The 8,858-nt window shown below is 44.9% G+C and overlaps 1 protein-coding gene across 1 annotated transcript in view; it reads right to left on the reverse strand.

Moving 5' to 3' along the window:
- Nucleotides 1-1,576, reverse strand: part of PRICKLE1 (prickle planar cell polarity protein 1) — a 60,618-nt gene extending 59,042 nt beyond the window's left edge. The window contains exon 1 of the mRNA XM_031589568.2: nucleotides 1,368-1,576. The gene's annotated coding sequence lies outside the window, so the exon portion shown is untranslated. The remainder of the gene's footprint in view (nucleotides 1-1,367) is intronic.
- Between the last annotated feature and the right edge of the window lie 7,282 nt (nucleotides 1,577-8,858).

Consider the following 8,858-nt stretch of genomic DNA (forward strand, 5'->3'; position numbering starts at 1 on the left):
AATACGAACCAAATCAATTTAAATTACTTCATAAACTGTAGACGTTCATTAGCGTAGAAGAGTTTCACAGGAAAACAATGACAAAGTCAAAGCCATCTGATTTTCATATGCTAATTAATTAAACATGCCAAACGCATTTAATCTCTTATTATAACCATAGGGGGAGACAGACGAAACTCTTGAAGTTCTGCAAAGCCAGGTCATTAGAGAGCCAAGTCACTCCTCACATCTCTGCCTCGCACACAAACGTACGCTCCCCACTCATTACAGGGATATGAGGAGCCCGGCCCTGCCCTCCCGCTCCTTCTCCTCCCCGGGAGGACACTTGCGATCTTTTCACGCACCCTAAATGCCTCACAAAGAACCGGTTTGCTAGAAAAGAGGCACAGAAGCCATTTTCCAAAAAGGCAGAGTTAAACGCCCTCATCCCCGCAAGAAGCAGGGTGAGGTGGAAAGCAGATTGATAATCTGCTGGCTCTCAGGCATGGCAACCCGCCCACAGCTTGCACTCGTCCCCTTTAAGTCCCGCTAACATTTTGGAGCTTTTTTTTTTTTTCCCCCCTTCTAAGCTAGGAAAGGATTCTGGTGTTTACACAGGGCTCTTCTTGCTTAATAAATCTTAAATTGAAACAGATTTTTTTTTTTTTTAAACAATTACCTTCTTCAGAGTTATCATAAGACAGGATATTAGGGAAAGCCAGAGCCGCCTGTTGCTCTCACCCACATCTGCCTCCAATCTTCACAGCTCAGCCATTAACCCTGTCGGGTCCCCAGGCGCACACCTCGCCCAGCCGGCGGCACGGCTGCGACGGGCTGACGCGGGCTGCTTCGGCGCGACCCCTTCCGCCGCACAGAGGAGGGCAGCGCCGCGGAGCCGCCCGTACGGGACGCGACCCCCGCTGCCGGCCGGCCCCGCTCCAGCCGCGCTCGGGCGGCGCTGCGCCGTGAGGGCGAGCGTGCGGCGCTGCTTCGCGTCAACCCCCGCGGCTGGGCAGAGGGGCGGCCGCACCAAACCCCGGCAGTTCGACGATCGCAGCGGAGTGACGCAAGCCGAACTTTTCGTTCATCTGCCTTTTCGGTTCCAGCTCGCGGAGAACGCGCGCCGTTATCCTCTAAGCGCTCCGCACGAGGGCTGACGGGGCTCCGGCAGCACCCTGCGTCCAGGCTCGCGCCGAGGGGCTGGGTGTCAGACCGCGGCTCAGCCCCGCCGGCACCGCGCTGACAGCCGCGCTGCGCTCCGGGGGGTCTCTCGGTGAGACGGGAGCGGAGCGGCCCGCTTGTCATCGGGCACCGCCGCAGCCCAAAGCTTCGGCCGGGAAGGAGGGAGCAGCCGCCGCCGCCGCCACCCGCCCGCTGCCCCCGCTTACCTCCGAGCCGCGGCGACGCGCTCCCGGGTGGGGGCCGGAGCCACGCGCATTGACAGCAGAGAGGCGGGCACCGGCACTGCCACGCCGAGGCGCCGCGAGCGAAGACGAGCCGGGAACCTCGCCGCACCCCGCGCCCGCCGCGAGTGGCCGAGCCTCGCGCCCGCTCTCCGCCCTAATGGGGCTCCGCCGCTCCGCGCCCGGGACGGCGACCGTCGCCTCCCGCTGCGCCCATTGGCTGCCGCCAACCCGGCGGGGCGGGGAGAGAGGCGGGGTCGGGGCGAGGGGCGCGTTCGGGGCGGGGCTTCGTTCGCCCGCCGGGTGGGGCGGGCGGAGCTCACTGAGGCGCTGCGAGAGCGCCGGGAGCCGCGCTGTCTCCCGGTTTGGGGGCTTCAGAACGGTTTTCCCATCCTCGGTGCTGAACTGGGCCGTGTCAGTGAGAATGGGGCCGTTTAACAATGCCACATAGATGCACTTAATTTTGTACAGGTCTGGGAGCCGGATCCGCATCGCCAAACGGCTCCTCTTAAATGTGAGTGAAGTCTGAAAATAAGCATTTCCAGATTGCATCCGTGTGGAATTCTCAAAGAAAGCGCAGACAAACAGGTGACACCTCCTTACGGGCAGTCTCCATCACTTTTGTCATCAGGGTGAGGTTTGATGTAATTTAAGAAGACACATGAGGGATGAAGTAGAAATGGGGGGGGGGGGGGGGGGGAAGGGAGAGCATACTTTTGAAAAGGAAAAAGAATAAAAAGGACAGCAGTGTGGCAAGGGGTGCCTGCAGCCATCTGCTGTGCTGGTTCTCCTTGTCCCCTGCCCTGTATTCTCCCATGCCACCTCTCTGAGGCTCTCTGTAGCACTTATCACCACGATCTAAATATATTTAGTCTGTGTTTGCAGCTCTGCTTGATTTCCGTCATTTACTTTTTCCCACTTCAAGCTCCAGTGGTATAGGAAATCAGATTGCTTGGCTTGTAAATAACCTTGTCAAAGGTGTTTACAGTCATATACTAGCAGATCTGAATCTGGAATGAAAGAATTTATGGCCAATGCCCTCTTTTAAGTTGTGTTTCTGTTTATCTGATCCTCACTTATAAATGCCTCTAATTAAGCTATAAACTCTTCATTTCTACTTAACCATCTGGGTAGCCTGGGAAGCTTGTGACAGAAATGTAATTTGCCCATACCACAGCCACGTCTGCAATGCAAATCCAGCACAACTGCTTCCCGAGCAGCCTGCTCCGGTTTCCACTACATGGACAGAAATAAAGCTTGTCCAAACTACCAATGTAAGTCCTCACTGGGAATGACAGGACACTGTGTTTGTTCAGGAATGAAAATGCACCTGTAACCCTGCGAACAGTGGGAGATAGCATTTCAAGTTGGATTTTAGAAAATATGTCTTCTCAGAAAGTGTGGTGAAGCAGTGGAATTGGCTGCCCAGGTATCGGGTGGCATCACCATCCTGGGACGTGTCCAAGAGCCATGGAGATGTGGCACCAAGGGACATGGTTAGTGGGCGTGTGGGGATGGGTCAGTAGTTGCACTGAATAATCTTAGTGGTTTCTTTCTGACCTTAATGATTCTCTGAGCCTATAATTAATTAAAAAATGCAACCCACAAGTGCAAGTGCCGAGGAAGGGGTTATAACGTTCCTGATCAATTTTTTGCATTCTCTTTGGCTTTGCCACATTCTGACCTTGCGTACTACTTACCGTTTCCACTGGATACACTTCTCACTGTCCTGAAGGCTACCCAGTTTGGAGGTTTGTCTGCTTTGACCCTGAACTGGCTTGGGAGCAGTAATAAAGAAAATTTGCGCAGCAAAAATGCCCAGTGTTAAAATAGCCATTCATCTATTTTAAATTGTTACCGAATATTTCATAAATATTTATGCAAGAAAAGGCATCTAACCTGGCAATATGCAATTTTAATACAGGTATGAGCCTCAGCTTTGTTATCTTGGCATAGTAAAAAATCCAACTTGCACGGAAACCTGGGCATTACTTACCTAAAGTACTTATCTGTCCTAAAATTTGTGTCATATTTAGGATTTATCTCTAGAAAGTGATGCTGACAGATATCATGAATTTCACGCGAGGAGTGCAGTTTTTAGCCTACATTATAGAATCCTTTTTGAATATGTGAAGTGTGAAAAGTTTCTGAAGTGTGAGTGTAGACACACAGGTACCCCAGAAAGCAATGCCTAGAACAATCTGTAAGACCTTCTTTTCCAGTTTAACCTCTTTCAGTCACTACTTTTAATATTTCTTATTATTCTTAGAGTATCCCACGTTTTCATATCTAAAAGGTCTAGCTAACCTTGGTAGTCAAGAAGACACAGAAATCTTCTTTTGCATAAATTACATGTAGAAAGTTACAACTGAACTGCAAACAGATGAGTAAAACCAGCTCCTGAGCTGGGCAGCAGAAATCCCACCTAGCACTGATGCAGCTTTGAGGCTCTGCCTGCTTGGACTAACTGCCTTCAGAAGTCCTTTCCAGCCTCATAGGTACAGGATCCTGTGACCTGGAGATATTGGATCCAGCCACAACAGGAGATGCAGATCAGATTGTGCCATCTTGTTACCAAAACAGTTAAAGTATGGGGCCATAGACAGTGCTTGTCTCTGGAAATGGAGAGTGTGAGTGAAGCATTGTGGTATAATCCTGGCATCAGGCCACCCCACAGGTGCCTGTCTAAATGGTAGTTATACTGTGCACATAGAATAAAATTGGCATCAGATTAGGGGTGAGACTTAGATTTTCTTTTAATCAAGTCAGATGGGCTGTTTTGTTCTGCTTTAGCTTTGCTTACTGCCGTGAAATGCTGGGCAGCTTCTTGGATCATTTGGAGATTTTTTTGGAGAGACAATGCTTTAACTGTTCCTCACTTTCTGCAACACTGTATACTGGATCTTAAATGTTTTCTTTAATTTCTTACTGTGTCTTCATGGATGGGTACAATGGCCATTTTTCCTTTTTTTACTTCCACATAGCAATAGGAATGCTTCAATTTCCCTGTTTCCATGAGAAAACAAAACTGTCTTGCATGACATGTGTCTTATAAGGTTGAGTTAATACTTGTGCAGCATTTGAGTTGTATAGAAGCGCATCAGTGAATAATATTAATGAGAACACCTTGTTCTAGCTCTACATTTGGTCTTTCTGGACTATGATGGAATCAAATAATGTAGGCTACCTGAAGGAAATAGGTAGAAACATTCCCATGCTGATTCTTATCAAACAAACTGTTTTCTTTGGCTTGTATCTAGCAATATGTTCTTTATCAGCTGTACAAACTGGGCTTAAAAAACAGTCTTACAAACCAATGCTAGTACTGAGTTTTCACAATTTCAGTGCTTTGAGGACTGCTTTCCCCAGTTCCATCAGGCACATCACTTTCCTTCCCTGTACCCTCAGGCATCCCAAAGGTCTCCATCAAACCTTCTCTGAAGGCTGGGTGGCCTTTGCAGTGCAGCTGGAAACCTGCCCCTAGCTATTCAAGTCAGGGATAGGCTGAGGAGTGCTAGGGCTCCATCCTAGAATCCATCCTAGGTTTGTGTTTTATCCTCTACAAACCTGGATATAACGCAAGAGAGAGGGAATTTCATCCTGCTTCAGTGCCAGAACCAAGATGCCCGCCTGCATGTGGGAGAGGTGCTGAGCTGTTGGGTTTTCCAGCTCAAGTTTTGTTTCAGGATAAGCCATCTCTTTTCCGATTTATTTTTGCAACAGTCCTTCATTTCTGTGTAAGAGCTCTCCTGTTTTTTGGGTTTTTTTTTTTTTGTTTGTTTGTTTGTTTTTTTGCCTTTTTTATTTGTTTTGGCCTTAGCCCTTGGCTCTGTAACATTTTCAGCTACACAAGTCTTCATAATCTCTGTGTAAAAGTGCATGGCCTGCTAAAAAAGCCCCTTATGGATTTCAATCCCCGGCATCTTCCATAGCTGTTAAATCTCTCTGTCCTCTCTACCTGGACTAAAATGCCATCTTTATAAGAAGGCCTCACACTCTGCCTTCAGTCACAGACTTCTCCATCAGTTCTTCTAACTCAGTAATCTCCTCTGAACTAGGATAAAATGGGCAATGTGACCGAGAGGAAATGAACAACATTTCATGTGCCATACGTGTAAATAATCTCCGTCTGTTCCTGAGATGCGCTGTTGTTCTCTTCCCACTGAGCTGCAGACAGCCCTGCTAGCTGCTGTGGGGTTGGAGCAACTCCTGGAAGGCAGCCGAACATCTCTGTACCCAGTCCAACTGCGGATGACTATACTCTGCCTTTGGACTGGTCTCAATGAATCTGATTGTTTTCCAGAAATAATGGCAAAAATCTCTGCATTTCACTAGCTGCAGATGAAAACTAAGAAACCCAGTGACCTTTGAATAGGTTTCCCAGTCCTCCTAGACATTAGTCTCCTGTTGATACTCCTGAGAGGCTAGCATGGATTTTTCACAGCCTTTTCCCGAGGAATATGGCCATTTCATTGCCTGGAGATGTTTCCATTTGCACAGGAGATGCTGAGATGGAACAACCTTCTGTTGTCCTCGCTTGGAGAGATGGAACAGCTTTGAAAGCATATGCCAGATCCCACGTGCACTGAGACATTTGATTATTAGCTGTTCATAAGACCAACTCAGATTTGTAAAGCGATACGCGGAAAAGATCCGATAGAAGGAAATAGGTATTATTTTGAATAAGTACCGCTGATGCTGTTATTAAATTGGATTCTCTTAAAATTTACACTTTGAGAAGCCGGAGTGTTAGAAGTTAAGGCTAATACTTCAAACCATTTGTCCTTCTTTGTCAAGCCAACTCCTAGCTCAATCAGCTTTTGTTTCACTGTGTTACTGTCCTAACATGATTTAAACAGAGATCGTTATTTGACTGCACAGGAGATCTTAATCTTTCACTTAAATGTAAATTGCCAAGTACGATCACTAAACAAATTGATTGAATGCCATTGATTACTCATCAAATAATTGTGGGAAATCATGTAAATCTATTATTCATCATCCTCAAAGAATAGATGACATGAAGAATAAGCTGCAATTAAGATAAAATACTATTGGATTCTGCACCAATAATTTCTTTTGAAATTACAATTCTGGCAATTAAAGCAAATTGAAATTAAAATGTGAGTAGCCTGATTGAGGCGCTGAGTAGTGATTGTACAGAAGTGTAATCTGCTGGAGCTTATTCACATGTGGGGACACAGATGATGTTTGCCTCCTGAAATGTTTTCTGTTTTTCCCCATGCATTATTTCTGTCTGAAGCCAAGATGCTGATATGATTATAGTTTTTAGTCTCCTCCATTATAATGTGACCAACCCACCGGTGCTACAAAAAATAAAACATACTCCTAGAAATGTAAACATTTAATTCCCACTCTGGATTTATTCTGAGTTTAATCTGTATTATTTCCTACTATATTCATACTATGTACTACGTATGTGTAGAATCCAGAATCTAGATTCAAAAGTAGCATGGATAAATTTCTATTACTGCAAGGATTTGGTTTTGTAGATTTTATAGAGTTTTGAATTTATTAATTGAGTTATTATTTCCATCAGTACAGGACTGACCTGCTAGATGTTTAAATCAATGGAAAATCTCCCTTTGTCTGTGTGTAATGTACCTAGAAAAAGCATCTCTAAGAATCAGTAAAAATATAGGTGTTATTCTTCACTAAAACCTCTGATTATGAAGTAATTTCTCAGTCACTTGGAATCAGGCAAAAGCAAAGACCTCTGACATGTGAGCTTTGTCTTGACATGTTTTTGGAGAAGAGAAGGCTCCAAGAAGAACTCATTGTGGCCTTTCAATACTTGAAGGGGGCATATAAACAGAAGGGGGAATGGCTGCTTCCAAGGGTGGATAGTGATATGACAAGGGGGAATGGTCTTAAACTGAAACAGGGGAGGTTTAGGTTAGATCTTAGGAGGAGGTTTTTCACACAGAGGGTGGTGACACACTGGAACAGGTTGCCCAAGGAGGTTGTGGATGCCCCATCCCTGGAGGCGTTCAAGGCCAGGCTGGATGTGGCTCTGGGCAGCCCGGTCTGGTGGTTGGCAACCCTGCCCATGGCAGGGGGGTTGAAACTAGATGATCATTGTGGTTCTTTTCAACCCAGGCCATTTTATGATTCTATGATGATTCTATGTTAAGCTGTTTTTGACTGTCATACTAAAAAATGACATGCATAAAATGCTCTTCCACCGAAGTAGTAAACAGGAAGGTCATTAACATCGCAAATCATGTTTCTGTTCTGAACACCCAAAGTATTTCAAAAGGGCTGTTAGGATGAGGGGATTTTTAAACACTGGGGAGGAACACTTCTCCAGAGGCAATCACTATTTTCTATCGCTGCTATATGACCGAGTGCAGCTATTACTTACAAATAATAGCCTCACATGTCATTGTTTTGATGCTGATAAGATGAGTGTGGTAATAGGCAGAGTGCAAACATTTAGATTTGAAATTCATGTACTGAGAATACGCATTCAGGTATGATTAGGGCTATGGTTTAGATATGCATCGTCTTATAGTCCTTAAGGTCCTTTAGCCTCAACAACATGTGCTGTAGCAATCAGTTCAGAAGTGATAAAGGCAAGGTTTGCAAATAATACACATACACTCAGAAAAATGTATTCTATCACCATGTTTACCTAAGTAGCTGTTGTTTTGTTTAATCAAAAGGGGGAACAGAATTCATTCATGTTTAAATGGCGTTTTAGCTAGACCTCTAATGTTAAGCAGATATGGTAATGTCATTAGAGGTATTTCTTGTCTCTCTCCTCTCTGCTAGATGAAATGCATTTTATTTATATTAAGTATCAATCAGTGAATGGTTTTCAATATTTGGTGAAAGTAATTTTTGAAGAAAATATAGGTGTAAAAAAACCCCACAGAACAAAACAAAGCAAAAAACGATCAGATTTATATTAATCATGGCATCACTTTCTATGTTTTAAATGCACATCTCGTTTTCAGTATTTCGTATTCTTCATTCAAATTATTTGTGTTTCCATGTAATAAGCTGCTTGGCACTGTTTCTGTTGTCTTCCTGAGTAAAGGCACTGTGTTGCCACCGTATACGCAGACAAATTAAAATTCTGCTTCCTCTAGCAATTTGAAGTGAGTTGGAAATGCATTTTCAGAAAACACTGGAGTTGTAAAACTTGGTAACATGGGAATTCACAGAAACATAAAAGCAACGAGTAAATAAATCAAAGGATGTTTTCTGGAGATGGTGAAGAGCCAGAAATCCAACAGAAGGAAAATGGGATAATGAGTGGGCAGCATTTCTGAATATCAGAAATATTTGCAGTGTTTGAGAGCTTGCTCTTTTTCCCCCAGATTCAGATATCATGCATCCATCTTCACAGAACATGCAACCCAAACACTTTATAATTAAGCACTGATTTATTTATTTTTTTCTGTTTTGTTCTCTTCCCTGGGGTGTCACAACACAACTTGTTCCCTTTAT

Source organism: Phasianus colchicus, chromosome 1 (genome assembly GCF_987193195.1).
Source record: "Phasianus colchicus chromosome 1, bPhaCol1.hap1.1, whole genome shotgun sequence".
In the NCBI taxonomy this organism is placed as follows: domain Eukaryota; kingdom Metazoa; phylum Chordata; class Aves; order Galliformes; family Phasianidae; genus Phasianus; species Phasianus colchicus.